This window comes from Zootoca vivipara, chromosome 2, assembly GCF_963506605.1.
Source record: "Zootoca vivipara chromosome 2, rZooViv1.1, whole genome shotgun sequence".
In the NCBI taxonomy this organism is placed as follows: domain Eukaryota; kingdom Metazoa; phylum Chordata; class Lepidosauria; order Squamata; family Lacertidae; genus Zootoca; species Zootoca vivipara.
In genome coordinates, this window is record NC_083277.1 from 27,320,494 (window position 1) to 27,339,651 (window position 19,158).

The following is a 19,158-nucleotide window of genomic DNA, read 5'->3' on the forward strand; positions in this document are numbered from 1 at the left end:
TGCCTCTTGCATGGTGACCGTATGGCCACCGGGCGCAAGCGGCATCCCATACTGTCGTCATACATGCGCAGTTCGTATGGGATGCCGCTTGCACGCTGTCCGTACGGGATGCCGCACATGCACACTCTGTATGGGATGCTGCTCGCGCTGAAGCCTGTATGGATGCCGTGCAAGTGGCAGTACGTATAGCCATTGCGCATGAGCGGCAGCCCGTTCATAGTGCCCATGTGCAGCACTCCATACGGAGTGCGCATGCGAGGGATGCCACATATGCGCAGTTTGTACAGGCTGCGTCGCCCCGGGTGCCGGAGAGGGTTCCTCTGCCACTGGATAGAAGTCACTACTTAAAAGAACTGGGGTTCTTTTGATGAAAAAGAAAAAGAACACCCCAAAAACCTAACCATTTCTTTATGAGGGCAATGACTTACATCACCCTGAAAGCCACTGGAAGCAAGGGACTGGAAGCAATTAGATAGTAGTACTGGGGAAATATATTCACTGCTACTGTCAGGCATAGAGCGAGGCCCATTAGAGTATTCCAGAATTGCTCACTTCCTTCCCTTGTGGCCTTGCAAACTAACATCCCTAAAACTAAGTGTGCTTGATTGATATTAGGACTGCAAACGATTTTGCACATTGAAAATATATTTGTAAATCCTCATTAAAAAGAAGGATACTTGGAAGTTCATAGAAATCAATGCTTGTTGGCCTCTTGATTTAAAAAACCCAAACTCTTAGGAGTTGGGAGTGCATCCTAACTCAGTTTATTTTAATACTGATTAAGTGGTTTTCCAAATTAATCATTAAATAATGTATTCCCTTGCTCCCCAGTTAAGCCTTCTACAGTGGTACCTCGGTTTATGAACACAATTGGTTCCGGAAGTCTGTTCATAAACTGAAGCGTTCATAAACTGAAGCAAACTTTCCCATTGAAAGTAATGGAAAGTGGATTAATCCATTCCAGACGGGTCCGCAGAGTACTCAACCTGAAGCGTACTTAACCCAAAGCATGGGTGTAATTGGTTCCGGAAGTCTGTTCATAAACTGAAGCGTTCATAAACTGAAGCGAACTTTCCCATTGAAAGTAATGGAAAGTGCATTAATCCGTTCCAGACGGGTCCGTGGAGTACTTAAACTGAAGCGTTCATAAACTGAAGCATGGGTGTAATTGGTTCCGGAAGTCTGTTCTTAAACTGAAGCGTTCATAAACTGAAGTGAACTTTCCCACTGAAAGTAATGGAAAGTGAATTAATCCTTTCCAGATGGGTCCGCGGCATTTGTAAACCGAAAATTCGTAAACCGAGGTTCCACTGTATTCACTACTGTTGTCTTGAATAGCAGGTGTCTATTTAGGTGCCAGGAACACATTATCCTCTCGACTTTTCTTTACCATTCTTTTATTGTTGCAATTTTAATTCTGCTCCACTGTTTTAGGACCATTGGGTGTTTTTGTTTTGTTTTATGTTAAAATATTTCACGTTTAGGCTGTGTACACATTCCCAACTTGAAAGACAGATAGGTTTCCCTCAATTTGGATTGAAGCTAGTTTGGGAGAAAGCTTGTCAAAATACAGTATTTCATAAGAAACAGCAGGATAGATACAGGATAGATATGGGTTGTGGCTAATGTCATGTGTACACCGTTTTCATATATCTGCATCTATCTATATCATTTCTATTTGATTTTACAATACAAAATTGAAATAATAATAATAATTCAAATACATATCCATATACAGAGATTGCTCCGAATCTCAGGACTTCCCCCCATCCCCTCCCAGGAGTCCCATTTTAAACATTAAAACTTCATCTTCTTCCGTACTCTGTTATTATATCAATCCATATTTTCCATGGTAATTGTTACACTACAAGGGAAATCAAAATCCTGCCAATGTTTCTATCAATGTAAACACAGTGGTCCTTTAAATAATTTATATTCCACTGCCCATTCTTTTATACATATTTTGTCCTCTTGGTTCCTGAGTTTTCCAGTCAACTTTGCCATTTCGGCATACTCCATCAGCTTGGTTTGCAATTCTTCTCTGGTAGGGACTTTGTCTTCTTTCCATCTCTAGGCTAGTAGCATCCAAGCGGCTGTTGTTCCATACATAAAAAGTCTTTACTGCTCCTTTGGAGTATCCGTATCTGTAGTTCCTAATAAAAAAGCGGTGGGAGAGCACTGGGTGCAGACTAAATGGGTGTTTGCAAACAGGCTGATCTCTGCTAATAGCAAAGGTTTGACAAACTACCATTTTTTATTTTGTTTTTTGCAATTTGGAATGATTTAATGGATTTTCATTGCTTTTGATACACAGAGAGACCTTTACTATATATGCATCCTTTTCTCCCATCCCCTTTTCCCCTTTGCCCAGTAATTTATGTGTACTGCCCTATATCATTGACAGTTAGAATTGTGGTTTGATATAGTAGTAATAATAATAATAATAATAATAATAATAATAATAATAATAATAATAATAATTTCCCCAGCCACTCTGGGCGGCTTCCAAAAGAAAAGTAAAATACAATAATCTATTGAACATTAAAAGCCTCCCTAAGCATATCCCTAAAGATATGCCTTCCTTTACTGTTGGGGAACAGAATCAGCCAATTAACAAAATTTCAATGTCAAGTTTTCTCCCTGGCTCAATGAGGGAAGGGGACCACACTTGGCTGAATTGCAGTGTTTTCCCCAAAATAAGACACTGTCTGATATTTATTTTTCCTCAGGAAGGCACACTATGGCTTATTTTCAGGGGATGTCTTTTTTTTTATTACGCATCCAGCCTCGCCTCTTCCTTGGCGCCCTCCAGAACTGCACCTATCACTATGTCTTATTTTCGGGGTATGGCTTATATTGTGCAAATGCTTAGAAATCCTGCTACGGCTTATTTTATGGGTAGGTCTTATTTTGGGGGAAACAGGGTACTTTGACTTTCGTAAATCTCCAGGTCTTGGAATCATGAAAAAGCATGAGACTCCCATTTCTAATTTTGTCCAAAGTCCAACTGGCTGCAAGAAAACAAAACTCCATTTTTTTTCCTTGCCATTTATTTCACTTCATTTCACTTCTATCTTACCTTTCTCCTCAAGTAGCTCAAGGTGGAGTGCATTCTTCCTTAAATTATTTCACAGCAACTCTGTGAGGTAGCTTAGGCTAAGAGGCAGTAAGGGGCCCAGAGTCACGCAGTGCGTTTCATGGCTGAGTGGGTATTTGAACCGTGGCCTCCCAGGTCATAGTATAAAACCCACGAACCACTGCAACACGCTGGCAAGGTATTAAGCAAACATAGAACACAACATGTGAAGGAAGGATGTTCAGTTTCCAGAAATGCAGTGTTGAATTCCTTCAACATGTGAAGGAAGGATGTTCAGTTTCCAGAAATGCAGTTAGGCCTTCTGGGTCCAGCATTGGTCTCAGATAATGCTCTTGGAACACACAGTGCCGTTTAAGCTATGGAGGTCTCTAACTGATCAGAGAATGAGGCTGGGTGGGAAAAGTGGAGTCATTGCCTGTTATGAACTGCAGGCCCAAAGGTGGTGTTGTACGCAGGGGCGGACGAAGGGGGGTGTGGTGACTGCGGGCCGTCACGGGTGTCACCACTGAGGGGGGGTGACAAGATCCCGGGTGGCACTCAGGATGCCTGCAGCATGCCCGAGCCACGCATCTCTCCTGGGAGTGACACGGTGGCTTGGGCACCCGCCACTTCACCGCTGCCCCAAAAGGTCCGCCCACCGCCTCCCCCTCAGCTGTAGGGGAGCTTAGTGGGAGGAGGCAGGCAGACTCCTCGGAGGCCCCGCGGAGCACCCTGCCCTGGCTCGCCCCACCCCACAGGTGGCTGGCCCCCCGATCGGCTTCCTCTGCCGCTGGTTGTATGAATGGTTTGGTACAGGGATACCAAAGAGGGATGTCAAAAATGCCAGAATGGCCAGTTCTAGTGCTTTATTAAAGAAAAGTGTGAACTAACAACACAGCACCCACAGCTCTGAGGGGCAAACACTGCAGCAGCAAGCAATAGTCATGACTTGTCTGCATGCAGGCAAACGTGTTTACATTACTTATACAAAAGGCAGCATGTATCGGCTTGGCCAGAGCCTCCCGTCTATCCTCCTGACCCATGAGGGCACAGGTGGCAACTCTCCAAGGCTTACAGATAGCTCCCCTCTTGGGGCCCACAGCCCAGCACCCCAGGGCCCTCAGATCAGCATAGCAGCAAAGCAAGCCAATTAGCATGTATCAAAGCAAGTGCATATATAAGCACAAGTGAGCTCATCCTTGGAACAACTACCAGCTAGTTTTGGGGTTATCTAGACTGCCAAGACACAGGCCTTCCGGAACAGTCTCACCTCTGGTTCAACACATTGCCTGAGTGCAATAGGCTCTGGAATTGATACTGAATATCAGATTGAGGGACTATCAGATAGATATCAGATATCATATTGAGGAAATATCAAATAGAGGGACCCAGGTGGCGCTGTGGGTTAAACCACAAAGTCTAGGGCTTGCTGATCAGAAGGTCGGCGGTTCGAATCCCTGCAACGGGGTGAGCTCCCGTTGCTCGGTCCCAGCTCCTGCCCACCTAGCAGTTCGAAAGCACATCAAAGTGCAAGTAGATAAATAGGGACCGCTCTGGCAGGAAGGTAAACGGCGTTTCCGTGCGCTGCTCTGGTTTGCCAGAAGCAGCTTTGTCATGCTGGCCACATGACCTGGAAGCTGTCTGTGGACAAACGCCGGCTCCCTCGGCCTATAGAGCGAGATGAGCGCTACAACCCCAGAGTCAGACACGACTGGACCTGATGGTCAGGGGCCCCTTTATCTTTACCTTTATCAGATTGATATTCAACTGAGGCACGTACATTTCACTGGAGTGGCAGAGTGAAATTGAAGCCACTTGGCTCCATGCATGCTTTCTGCTGTCTCCTGCTCTTCTTCCAAGGACCTTGAGAGAGTTTACTTATATTTTTATATCATTATATTGTTAACAGGCGGCTTCCATTGGGGCCAATCCTTCTTGGCTTTGGCAGTAGAAGAGCATCCAACCATTCTTTGGAATGCTCACTGTCATTTGTTCTATTCTTATTAGAAACATTTGCTTTGATGCTACAGATATAGTACCAACAGTGCATTAAAAGTGTGGTGGCAGAGGTGTTAATTAAGAGTTGGCTTGAATGTTGCATTTATGCCAACCTGGGAGCTATTCCCACACCTGCATGCACAAGTTAATTTAAGAGATACAGCCTGCTGCTCATCTGGGGAAATGGCCTTCGGCTCAGTGGTAGAGTGCTTGATTTGAATGCATAAGGTTTCAGGTTCAGTCTCCAGCTAAAAATGATCACAGGACTGGGTGAGAATTTTCCTCAAGACTTGAAAAGGCACAGCCAGAATGATAACCCCTTCAGTAGATAACCTGAGTCAGCAAAAGGCAGTTTCACAGCCACCCCTGGGTGAGCAGAAAAAGAGGATTGGATAGATTCATGGAGGATAAGGATATTCATGGTGTCTAGTGTTTGAAGGTGTCACAGAAACTACAATTAATCCAGATTGCGACTGCTAGACTGGTGACGGAGTGGCTGCCAGGACCATATAATGCTGGTCCTAAAGGATCTTTACTGGCTCCCAGTACGTTTCTGAGCACAATTCAAAGTGCTGGTGCTGACCTTTAAAGCCCTAAATGGCTTCTGTGACGACCCTGGTCCCACTCTGCCTTACTATCACTGCGACACAGGAATCCAGAGGGGAAAACACCCACCCTCTGCTCCTGCCGCCTCAAAAATCAACCCCTTTTACTGATGGGTTTCTAAGTAAGGAGAGCCTTCCAGCCTACGTGGCCTGGTACCTTAAGAAACTCTAGGCTGTCCCCCAGGAATAACCTCTTGCCTCCTGTAAAGGGTCTCCCTCAGTTGGATTCCCCCACTGTAGAAGTTTGCCCTAGGCACTCTGGCAACTTCTTGGCACCTCAGGTTACCCTTCTAAGCCTCCTCCGTGTAACTACAGGACACAAACCACCACCTCCCTGCCTGAGGTGAGTTTGGCCCTCTCTTGAGTCACCACGGCTGTGAGTCCTGGTACCTCGCTGGAAAAATACAAACGGACCTCTTGTTGGCAAAAACAGAGATGAAGTTTTATTGTGTTAAAAACATAAGTGATTCTTTAACGTGTCATTTATTAATTAGCTTTGTTCCAGTTGTACAAAATAAACTCAGTCAAACATTTAACTTTAAGTTTTCCTAGCCTCTTAACTGTCTTCATATAAGCCACCACATAACACCACACCACACCTTCCTCCCTCTCCCTCCTAACTGACCAAACCGACACTCCCTCCTTTCAAACCGGGCACAGTCCCGCCCCCATCAGAGTTCTATGCCAGTCAGGCTGGAGGTGGGTTAACTCTTTGCCAGCCGGGCAGAAATAAACATTTTAAAAGTGCTTCAATTTGTCACAGCTTCACCCCTGTATACCTGAAGGAGCATCTCCATCCCCATCATTCGGCCCGGACACTGAAGTCCAGTTCCAAGGACCTTCTGCCTGTTCTCTCAATGCGAGAAGTGAAGTTGCAGGGAACCAGGCAGAGGGCTTTCTCGGTAGTTGCACCTATGCTGTGCAATGCCCTTCCATCATGTGTCAAGGAAATAAACAACTATTTGACTTTTAGAAGACACCTGAAGGAAAGTTTTTAACGTTTGATGTTTCGTATGTTTCTTTATACTTTGTTGGAAGCTGCCCTGAACAGCTGGAGCAGCCCAACCAGGGTGGGGTAAAAGGAACAAATTATCATTATCATCATCAACAACAACACCATCTGGTTGCCCACTGAAAACTGGATGCAGGGGCAGAGGAAGGGGTGTGTGGTAGATGCAGTCTGCCCTGGGTGTCCCCACTGAGGGGGGTGAGAAAATGGTGGGCAGCACTTACCACGGGGCCTGCAGCGTGCCCGAGCCACGCATCTCTCCTGGGAGTGACGCGGTGGCTTGGGCGCCCGCAGGCTCCGCGCTGCCCCAAATGGACCGCCTGCCACCTCCCCCTCAGCTGTAGGGTGGCTCAGTGGGAGGAGGCAGGCAGACTCCTCAGAGGCCCCACAGAGCGTCCTGCCCCGGCTCGTCCCACCCAATGGGCGGCTGGCCCTGCCCCTGGGCACAGGGCACGTGCGCTGCCCCATGCGCCCAATCGGCTTGCCTCCGCTACTGACTGGATGCTAGACCAAATGGGCCATTGGCCTGATCCAGCAGGCTCTTCTTGTGTTCTTATTTTCAAAGGACTACAGAGCAGGAAGGGATCCCAAAGGCTATCTACTCCAGTGTAGGAACCCCACTACAACAGTGCCCCTAATAGTTGGCTTTAAGGCTTCTGATGAAAGAGAGTCTACCACCTTCCAAACCAGACTTTTCCAAACTCATTTTTAATGTTTTGGTTTGCCATGATCTATCTTGAATCCAGTCTTAAGGCATGACTATCCCTTCCAGTTTGGTGTCACATGCAGATTAAAGTTGGGTGGTTTGTTTTGTTTTGTTTTGTTGTAGATCTACATTAACTAAATGCAGACACTTGTAGACCAACTCAATGCTGGTCAGCTGCTGAAATCTTCAGCTGCTTTGGAAGTTCTGGGCATTCCAGTCAAACTCTCGTATTAGGATTTCATATATTTATTTTGTTATGTGCTTGAATCCATTCAACACAACAGAAAGGGAGTATGCAAATCCGCTTTGATGTGAACATGATTATCATCAATAGCATTTGTCCATGCATGTGAGTTTCTTGCTACCTCAGTAACTATTATCTCATTTAATAAGTATTTGGGCAGAGTCGGGAATTGCTACACAGAGTGCTTGGGTGCTGGGATTGTGGTTACATTTACTGCTTCACTGAGCTTCTTTACAGATCTAGTTGTGGGAAGGCTTTTTAAATAAGTTGCCTTCAGCTTAATTAATTAAATTTTGTAATTGTGCTGGCTCTCAGCCACAGTATTAGGTAGAAGCTGGTGTTTAATTTAAAAGATTCAATTGGGTTTGGGATGGGGGTCAGTTGCTGTTGCTGGAAAATTGTTGTTGTTGTTGTTCACATCACCCATCTACCTTATTAAGTAGCTTCGGCTCTTGTGGTTGCAATGGCACTGTCTATTCAACTCTGTCAGCACAGCTAGGTCAAGATCAAGGGCCAGACCAAATCAACAAGGATTATCAAAACAATGGTTCCCAACGGAATTTATCACAATGCATGGAGTTCACCTATACTGAGTAAGGTAAAGGACCCATGGATGGTTAAGTCCAGTTGAATTCGACTATGGGGTGCAAGGCTCATCTCCGCTTTCAGGCCAAGAAAGTCAGTGTTTGTCTGCAGAAAGCTTTTCTGGGTCATGTGGCCAGCATGACTAAACCTCTTCTGGTGCAACGGGGTACTGTGATGAGTGCCAGAGCGCATGGAAACACCGTTTACCTTCCCACTGCAGCAGTACCTATTTATCTACTCGTGCTGATATGCTTTTGAACTGCTAGGTTGGCAGGAGCTGGGACAGAGCAAAGGGAGCTCACCCCATCATGCAGGTTCGAACTGCTGACCTTACGATCTGCAAGCTCAAGAGGCTCAGTGGTTTAGACCACAGCGGCACCTGCATTCCTCTACCTGTACTGAGTGTCTGTGCCTTAGAATGCTTAGCTAGAATGCTGCTCTCACAGGAGTCGTAAAGCAGGTAGCTTTTAGATGGTGATTTTGTAAGCATGCATGGAGTGGGCATTGGAAGACTGCAGTTGATGAGATGGCAACAAGAGACTGGGGAAACTCAAGTCCCAGTCCAAGCAAAAAGTGTAACATGGCATGAGTCTCAGGCATAATTCACCTCCATGGTTCGTTGCCTGTACTGCACAGAGAGGTGGAACTGTGCTTATCCGAATGAAATGCATTCCCAGTGCACAGGATCAGGACCCACATAAAGAAAAGAACATAAGAAGAGCCTGCTGGATCAGGCTAAGGGCCCATTGAGTCAAGGATTCTGTTCTCACAGCAGCCAACCAGATGCCCGTGGGAAGCCCACAAGCAGCATTCAAGCGCAAAAGTTCTCTCTCCCTGTGTAGTTTCTGGAAACTGGTAGCATTGCTGCCTCCACTTGTGGAGGCAGAGCATGGCCATCATGCCTGGTAGTCTTTGATAGTCCTCTCCTCCATAAATTTGCTTAATCCTCTTTCAAAGCCATCTAGGCTGGGGGACATCACTGCCTCCTGTGGGAGTGAGTTCCATAGTTTAACTGTTTGCTGCATGAAGAAGCACTTTATTTAGTATAATAAATTAATAGAACTGTAGAGTTGGAAGGGACCTTGAGGGCCATCTACTTTAAAAGCACGTTCTTAAAGATAAATGTGGTACAACTACGGATTATGGACAAATCTGTCCATTTTGATTCTCTGAGTATTTCATTTTTCCAGTTCTGCACTCAGTTTTCCATATTTCCACAACAATTTGCCATTTTTTCTTTCTTTCTTTTTCTTTCATTTTTTTAAAAAATGCCCATGAAAAGTCACTACCCCTTTAGTGCAAATTTCTCCTACTAAACACATTTTTGTATATGCACATTTTTTTCAAGGAATTCCCCCACTATAACATTTTTTTGCATGTTACGTTCACAAATATGTGCATTTTTATGTATAACCCCCCCCAAATAGACGCCCCTTTGTGCATTTCGTTAGAGAAAGGCATTGCAAAATTCAGGGAAGTACAAGTTTTGAATATTCAGTTCACATATTGGTTCAAGAAGGTGCAAATTAGGTACAAATAACATTGAATTTCTCACCAATCCCTAATACAGCTCAGCTCACTTATTCATCACACATTAGGCTATGGAGGAGGGTGTGGAGCAGAAGAAGAGTCACAGGCATTCCTTTGTTTGTTTGTTTGTTTGTTTGTTTGTTTGCATGCATATATTTATACCCCAGTCCTCAACCCCAAAAGAAGCTGACAATCAAAGAATCAAAGAGAAGCATTGGATCATTTGCTGAAATGCTCAGAACAGCAGAAGGCAAACAACGAAGGAAGATATTGAAAGCCACATGCAACCAGAGATAGCAAAGACAAAAACAAATATCAAAATGAGACTCTTACAGTCGGTTAGGGGCACCGGAGTTCAGGGTTTAACCTGAAGGTTCAGCCTGCTTTGCTGCATCCCTGGAGAAAAAGGAAATTTCTGCTGGGAAAAAAGACACATTCATTACCTAGCCTACAAAGGATATTTTTTAAAAATACATGCCCTGAGCTATTGCTTAAAAATAAATAAAATAAAAATTACTTCTCTCTTTCACAAGGTCTCAGTCATATTCAGCAGGAGGTGAAAAGAAAATTATCTTTCAAGATAGCACTTTGGAATTAATTACCATGGAGTGAAGAAGGAGATGCCAATAAAACCATAGCAGGGAAGTAATGGAAACAAAGGGATTTCTAACCCTCCGCTCTGCATATCAGAAGTCAAGATTAGTTACATAAATGTGAAGGCTGGCTTACCATTTAAAACCAATTGCGGGGAGTTGTTTAGGTTTGGGCATTTAAAATGCTAGCATTTAAAATGCTAGCTAAAACAATACAATGTGTGTTTCGTCCAATTGATATCATGCCATCAGGAGTGGTGGGTGACATTAAGGACAATGTGCCCTGTATGTGAATGAGAAACCATAGCTCAGCGGTGCAGCTCATGCTTTGTATGCCTAGGCTCTCAGATTCCATCTCTGGCATCTGCTGCTCAAAGGACCAGGTAGTGGGCGATTTCTGCTGGGTACCTTGGAGAGCTCCTACACTAGATGAGCTAGAAAGACAAAGAATCAGACAGGGTTATAAAGCAGCTTCCTCTGTTGAATGATAGCATTGCCCAGCTAAAAGCACAAACATCTTCTGTTGGGAGGGAAAGGTCATTTTGCACAAAGAGTGTGAATGGTAAAGAGAAGTCAGAAAATACTTTGGAGCCATGCAGCATCAGAGATTGTTCTGTAGAGCGCTGAGGACAGGGAGCGTAGTTTGTTGACTGACTTGACCTCCTAACTCCTCTTATAAGACCACACCTGAACCATACAATAAGAGCACTATGGTGCCACTTTTGCAGTTGTGACATTTCCCAGAATCCCCTGGGAAGAAGGATTAATAATTAAACTACTCAGCACCCTTAACAGACTACAGTTTCCAGAATTGTGTTGTTAGTTTCTTTCTTTTCCCCCTTCTTCTTTTTCTCCTTAATTCATCTTTTTATGTCTCATCCCACCCATCCAGCTGTCTCCTTTTTTTTTAAAAAAAAGGAAGAACATGGTAATTGTTTTGTTATTGTGAGAATTCAGCCTAGGCCGAGATCCCACCCACTCCCAGGTCACTTCCCACAAGATGAAGGCCAAAATATTTTTTTTATGATGTACATTAGTAGCTCTGGTCCTGCATTAAGGTAATGGTGAATGGTCCGATAATCCAGTGTTATTTCCCCCCAACATTGTCCTTGTTCGTGTAGAACAAAACAATGTGTAGATTGAAGAAGTAAATGTTCATGAGTCTTTATGAATGGTAGGATTAGCAGAGAAACAATCATTTCCTTGTAACGTTAAGTGAAATGATTTAAGGCTTTCCTCCTGTGACCATTTCATTGAATAGTAACCAAGTGTGTTTGCGTGGATTGTGGTAATCAACAGCATACCACCTGTGTGTGGGGTTTTATCTTCGTGCAGGAGGTGGTTCAAATAATGAGTGACATGCCTCCCAAAGAGGCAGAATGTTTGGCAAAAGAGTGTTTCATCTGCTTCCTCATTGCACAGAAGAGGCAAAATGAGAAATGCGCCTTAACCATCCCTGACCATGATTATGTTCACCTGAAGGAAAACATTATTCGTTAAAAATGAGAGAGTTAGGGAAATTATAGCATCTGTGATTCAAGAGTGCAGACATGCCAGATTTGTTTTTCCATGTATCAAGAGGCAGATTCAGATGAAGAAGTTTATCTCCTAATGTGCACCGAATTTTGCAGGCAGCACACGCTGGGAAACAAATGAAATAGTTTGACTGAAAGGGCTCTAAGTTACATCCTCCGCCAACTCCCCCCAAAATACATGAGCAACAAATTCCAGGGGGCTTCAGCCACATCTGCTGCCTGGCTACTCTGAATACTTCGCAGATCACTGCGGTTCCATATGGAGCTGAGAATTCTTACTTTTAACCCTCCTGTTGAAATAGCAGTGGTCGCCTGCTATTCTTGTGGACTTCTCTATTCTCCAGGCTGTGGTCATGAGAGAGGGAGGGTGTTAAATGCTGGGTGGGTAAAAGTTGGCACCTGCCTTGGACGTGGGTGGCGCCATGGTCTAAAACCACTGAGCATTGGGCTTGCCGATCAAAAGGTGGGCGGCTCGAATCCCTGCGACGGGGTGAGCTCCCGTTGCTCGGTCCCAGCTCCTTTCAACCTAGCAGTTCGAAAGCATGCCAAAAATGCAAGTAGATAAATAGGTGCCTGGCAGGAAGGTAAACGGTGCTTCCGTGCACTGCTCTGGTTTCACCAGAAGTAACTTAGTCATGCTGGCCACATGACCTGGAAAAACTGTCTGCGGACAAACGTCGGCTCCCTCGGCCAGTAAAGTGAGATGAGTGCCGCAACCCCAGAGTCATTCGCAACTGGACTTAACTGTCAGGGGTCCCTTTGCCTGCCTTGGGTGGGTGGCTGCTCACCTCAACTGTAAATCATTTATGTTCAAGTTCCTATAAACATATTTGGGTGTATGCTTTTATAGCCCTCTATTCAGATAGCTGCTCATTTACTCCTACCAGTTATTGATCCACAATAGGACATCCCCTCATATTCCTTGACTATGAAGCTTACTTGGGAGTCTTTGGTGAGGTACTTTGTAAAAAAAAAATCTTGAAAGTCTAAGCACACAGTGTGAACTGAATCACCTCTAGATGAGGAGAGGGGGAAAGGGCACTCATTCATGCCATTGTCTTCCTGAACGATGGGACGGGGCAAGCAAATGGGCACTTCCGAGGGCAAGCTGTGCCAGTGCATCCAATGGCATGTCCTTGGAGATGGGGCCTAGTCTGCCTGGCTGACTCACTATCCAACTCAGGTTAACACACCTCCTCAGTTGCTGGTGCAACCACACTCTCAGGGTGCGGACTCCACTGGATCTCTTTCCCTTACTGGGACATCAGGTTTGTAACAGGGATTTCACTCAATGACCATTCTGCTCCTCCCCATCAACAGTCTCAGTAGTCTCATCCCAAACCTCCTCCCTCTTTGACCAAGTCTGCCAAGAGATTCCACAGGGCTCCTGGCAGAAGATTTATAGGGACTGATTTTGATGATCTCAGGATTGCTGACAACTCCAAGATCATAATGAATGTATCACATATATGCTTTGCTAAATAGCGTGTCAAAGTTATTGGCTTTGGAATGATTCGTGACTTTGTAAGAATGTTTGTATACCTCTGGTGAAGGTACTTCAGATTCTTTCTTTGGCAACTCGATGGGATTTTTCTTGCTGTTGTTAGTTTTAATCAGAAGTCATGCTCAAAGTTATAGTTGTTTAGTCGTGTCCGACTCTTCGTGACCCCATGGACCAGAGCACGCCAGGCACTCCTGTCTTCCACTGCCTCCCGCAGTTTGGTCAGACTCATGTTGGTAGCTTTGAGAACACTGCCCAACCATCTCGTCCTCTGTTGTCCCCTTATCCTTGTGCCCTCAATCTTTCCCAACATCAGGGTCTTTTCCAGGGAGTCTTCTCTTCTCATGAGGTGGCCAAAGTATTGGAGCCTCAGCTTCAGGATCTGTCCTTCCAGTGAGCACTCAGGGCTGGTTTCCTTAAGAATGGATAGGTTTGATCTTCTTGCAGTCCATGGGACTCTCAAGAGTCTCCTCCAGCACCATAATTCAAAAGCATCAATTCTTCGGCGATCAGCCTTCTTTATGGTCCAGCTCTCACTTCCATTCGTCACTACTGGGAAAACCATAGCTTTAACTATACGGACCTTTGTCGGCAAGGTGATGTCTCTGCTTTTTAAGATGCTGTCTAGGTTTGTCATTGCTTTTCTCCCAAGAAGCAGGCATCTTTTAATTGTGTAACTGCTGTTACCATCTGCAGTGATCATGGAGCCCAAGAAAGTAAAATCTCTCACTGCCTCCATTAAAGTTATAAGCAGTATATAAAGCTCTTGCAGTGTCACACTGAAAACCGATACTGTCAGAGAGATACACTTGGTTGATTTCCAAGGGTTCAAGGAACGAGACAAACATAGCAAGGTTACCATCTGCTGAAATGGGCACAAAAAGGAAACTATAAGCTCCCCTTCATCCAGGGATATCTGAAGAGTACAGGAGCCACAGTGCAGGCAAAGTGTGTCCCAATGGTATTTCTGAAGGGAGGAATCCACATCATAAAAACAGGTGGATTGGGGCTTTCCATTGACATGAATGAGGTAGCCCGGTAGCACAGGATCTCTGAATGCTCTGAATGCAGACAAACCCTGCTGAAATGGACACATTTAGCACAGTTTGTGCAATACGTTCTAGGATTTGGGGCAGGGTGGTGGTGGTAGCACACAAAAAAAGTAATTATTTAAAATTAGATTCCTTTGTCCTCTGCACCTTGCTTAGCATCAGATTAGCTGTTCTTACTAAATAAATTAAAAGGAGCTAATGGCCAATTAGAGCAATAAAAGGAATTATTAAAATTATTAGCGATGACATGTTAAGCCATTCCCACTAATGAATGTCAAGATCACTTCTAAAATGGGACCGTGAAGCAAAACAGCCCACCCTTTTATAGATGCTTAATCCAAAGCAATAATTACAAATCCAGACAATGTTCCACTCAGCAAATGAACGGCAGAAAGAGGAACTGAAAAATGTGGACACTAAGTAGAGCAAGCGTTCAGAACCAGAACCAGACAGCTCAGATAAGTGATTGTTCAAATAGGCCAACCGATTCTTTTAAACAGTAATTATCAGTTTAGGAAAATATACAGCAAACAAATGGTTTTCTCTTAGGAGCCCATTCCTTTAACACTTGAGAGGGTCTGTAGGGAAGGAGGTAGCCTTTCAGATATTTGGGGCCTAAGTTGTTTTGGTAGGGCCTTAAACGTTAACATGAGCACCTTAAATCGGGCTTGGAAATCAATTGGTAACCTGTGAGTTGTTTTAAGATATTAGCTAGTAATCTGGCTGTTCATTTCGTACCAGTTAAAGTTTCTGAGCCCCACATGGGAGTGCATTGCAATAATCCAGCCTCAAAGTAACCAGAGTGTAAAAAAAAAAGAAAAAGGTAAAGGACCCCTGGATGGTTAAGCCCAGTCAAAGGTGACTATGGGGTTAGGGCGCTCATCTTGCTTTCAGGCCGAGGGAGCTGGCGTTTGTCCACAGACAGCATTCTGGGCCATGTGGCCAGTCTGACTAAATCGTTTCTGGCGCAATGGAACACCACGACGGAAACCAGAGCACATGCAAATGTCGTTTACCTTCCCAACACAACAGTACCTATTTATCTATTTGCACTGTTGTGTTTCAAACTGCTAGGTTGGCAGGAGCTGAGACAGAGCAATGGGAGCTCACCCCACTTTGGGAATTCGAATGGCTGACCTTCTGATCGGCAAGCCCAAGAGGCTCAGTGGTTTAGACCACAGCGCCACCTGCATCCCTTTCCTTTACCTTTTTACCAGAGTGTGGAGCACTGTGGCCAAGTCATCTCTGTTGAACATTGGCCACTGATGGTAAACCATCTATAGCTGGAAATAAACACTCCTAGCCACAGAGGATTCTTTGTTGGTGGATCCTAGATTTCCATAGAAGACTCATGTTCTTATGGTTTGCAGGTCGACTTTCATTTTAGCCAGCTTGTGTACATCTATATATATATATATAAATGTAAACTGGGGATGTGTGTTCGTCTCCAATATTCAACGAAACCGCTTGACCGCTTGCGTTCAAAATTGAACACAAAGTCAAATGCGACTACGAGAGCAAGCCCATACCGTTCTCAAAGAGAGATGTTCCACCTGGGCCAGGTAAAACCCCCAAAACCACGTGTTCCAAAACTCACAAATCAGACAAAAGTGCATGCTGGGAGCACAGCAGAGGTTGCTAAATAGCGCCCTCTAGTGACGGCTACACAGGTACTGCACCTACGAAAACTTTCCTCTCCACAGCATCTCGGCTCGCCTTTCCAGACTGGACCGAGTGGAGGTGGAGGCTTGCCTGGGTGGGGGATGGGGGGAGGAGGGAGCGGGATAGGTAATGGGTCGGGGCAGAGTGGGGCCAATCACAGGGATGAGCCAGGGTGGGGTGGGGTGAGGAGGGGCCGGGATGTAAAACAGGGGGACTCTGAAGGTGAGGGGAGTCTGAAGGGGGATTCTGAGGCTCCATTTCACACACATAGCCACAGCAACACGGGGCAGGGCCAGCTAGTATCTTATAGAAATAGTCAATAAACATGCTTTTCATTCCATTTCCTTTTGACCAGGGGGAATTTGACGCAGCGAAGTTTGAGAATCACTTTCTGAAGTGATAGTACCACAAACTACTTTTCTTATCTTTTCTGAACTCTATCCTAGGAGGTAACCGTTTAATTGTTGTTGGGTATTGGATAATTTTTTAAAAAAACACCAAAAAAAACACACAAAAATTTATCTGGAAACTGACATTAAAATTTGAAGGGGAAAAGTTATGAGTAAAGCTTAGGGCTGTCAATATTCCTTAAACTTGAAAATAAGTATTAAATATGATATGCTTAGCACATGCTGCTGTCAGATTTCATTTTTTGGCAATGTGAAATATATGAACAGATTAGCTTCCAAGTTTCTTTTCTCAAGGCATGTTTGTTTAATCCCCATCACTATGTAATGGCTGAGTCTGTTATCTACATATGTTATGCGATGTTTGTTAATGCAGCCTATAATTTTCGATAGTGAAAAGGGAGGTGTGTTTATTTTTCAAAGAGCTAAATTTGAGCTTTGAAAGTCTAATTTGAGGTGGTTTTATATATATATATATATATATATATGAATTTTATTATTCATTATGCAATTTCCCGGTGTCTACTTTACATGTTATTTAGATGCCTGCTTTTACAACCAGGTGGTTTGTAGATGCATCCAGAGGACATGCTGAAAGTGTGATATAGCAATTCTGAAGTAAATATAAAGTCCTAAACAACTTGGAACCATGTTACCTGAAAGACCGACTGCATAAACCTGTAACAGTGTGTAATGATGCTGGTTGCTTTCTCACGAGTAAAACGCTCCAAACTCTGTGAGTGGTTTTTACAGAGTTTTATTATATACATATGTACAAGGCAGAGCATCAAAATCCATGACTGTCCTAGTCTGAATCAGAATCCAGAAGCACCGCCCGTTGTGACTTTCGCCAGCAAAACACCCATGGCGCCTTGAATCTCCTCCTCTCCTAGCGCCTCTTTCCCCCCCCTCCGCTGTTGGGGTGATGGGGCTGGTGGAGCACCCGCTCCACCAGAACTGCTCAGCTGGGGAGCCGGTGCTGTCTCTTCTGGCACCTCCCCCTCCTGAGCGCTCTGGTCCGACCCTTAAAACCTTCCCTCTGGGAACCTTCCCCTCTCACCATCCTCAACGCTCTGCACCGCTTCCAGAGCCTCAGCACCACCTTCCGAAGGCTGTTGCGAGACGCTGCCATCCCGTGCTCCGTCGCCATCGGAGAGCCCTGGTCCCAACTTCCTGGACTCTCCGCTGATCCCTGGTGGTCGACAAATTTAGAATGATGTGGAGAGTTCCCTTGCACCAAGGCTGGTGAGCCGATGGGGCTCAAAATTGAGAAGATCCATCATTGATAAAATCCACTTGAGGGTGCCAAATTTTGGGCTCACACAGGGCACTGTATTACGAAAGATTACCAAAGTCTGCCCCTGCCTGTAAGATCACTTAGATTTTCCGAGAAATTCTACTTGTGGCACCAGACCTTACAGAATGTTATAGGGCATTTCCTGCTATTGCCCCTGTACTATGGAATGACCTTCCTTCCGCCATACGTGAAGCAGCAACCGCCAGCAGCTTCAGACATCTTGTAATATCATTGCTACTTTTGCCCCATCCCCTACTTCTTCAAAGATGACGCAGGAATGCAGCTCCCAAAGGGTGTGGGTTGAGGGGTCAGACATGTATGGCCTGATGGCCAATTAGAAAAGGGGTTGAAGCCTGGCTTTATAAGCCTGCCCCCTCCCTTGTGTTTCGCTATTGCCACCTCTCTATGCAGTGTAGGCTTTTGCTAGCCACCTGTTCGCCCCTTCTAAGTAGGGGGGATTCCTTGATTTGCCCTTCGGAACCCTCATTTTTTTCACCCTTTCCACACAGCTAGAAATAATTTGATTGACATTCTGGGGTGTGTGGCATGGATTAGTTGCTCTTAGCAACTTAGGAAATTGAAGGCTGAGAAAATTAGGTATACTGAGGCACTACAGCATTTGATTTTTAGGTGCCTTTTAGGCCTGACATGCACATATTGGGTGAATGCTGGACAGCAGGGTGAGTGTTTGTAGGTGGGTGTTGGGTGTGTACCCATGACTCAGCTAGCAAGGAGGGAGTGGTTTTCTCCTGGTCCTATGTTGGGTAGTCACAGTCTATGGCTGCATCACATGCCCAGAGGTCTGGGGGGATGCTTAACTTCCACAGTCAGATAAAATTTTCACCTGCCTGCGCTTTCTCAATTCTGTTCTTTTGGTTTGCAGTTCCTCCAACTTGCTATGTTGGGATAATATAATCATTATCCCAATGTTTGGTCTCACGTGTTTTCATGATGGGGGTGCAAGACAAGACTTTTTGCCCATAAGATCAGACCCTGCTTTTACTTGTTTAAATGCCCCAAATTACTGGTTTAATTTGTTTTTATATGCCTTTATACTACTGTTGAACTGGTTTGTGCTGTATTTTCATTCTAACAATGTTGTTTATGGTATCTGAAGAAGTGTGCATGCACACAAAAGCTCATACCTATGGCAAACTTAGTTGGTCTCTAAGGTGCTACTGGAAGGATTTTTTTTATTTTTTGTTTCAATGTTATTTATGGTTTCTAACATTAAGAGATTTTCAAAACAACAACAACACAATTCAGTGCATTATACATGTTTTAATAAATAAATGACTCAAATCCAAGGCCAGCCCAATATATTTATTTCCGCCTGAGGTGGAGCAGCAAATGGCAAC

The 19,158-nt window shown here is 44.7% G+C and overlaps 1 protein-coding gene across 1 annotated transcript in view; it reads left to right on the plus strand.

Annotated features, from left to right (window-relative positions):
• Window positions 1-19,158, plus strand: part of TAFA1 (TAFA chemokine like family member 1) — a 339,806-nt gene that overhangs the window by 61,116 nt on the left and 259,532 nt on the right. The gene's annotated exons all lie outside the window — the stretch shown is intronic.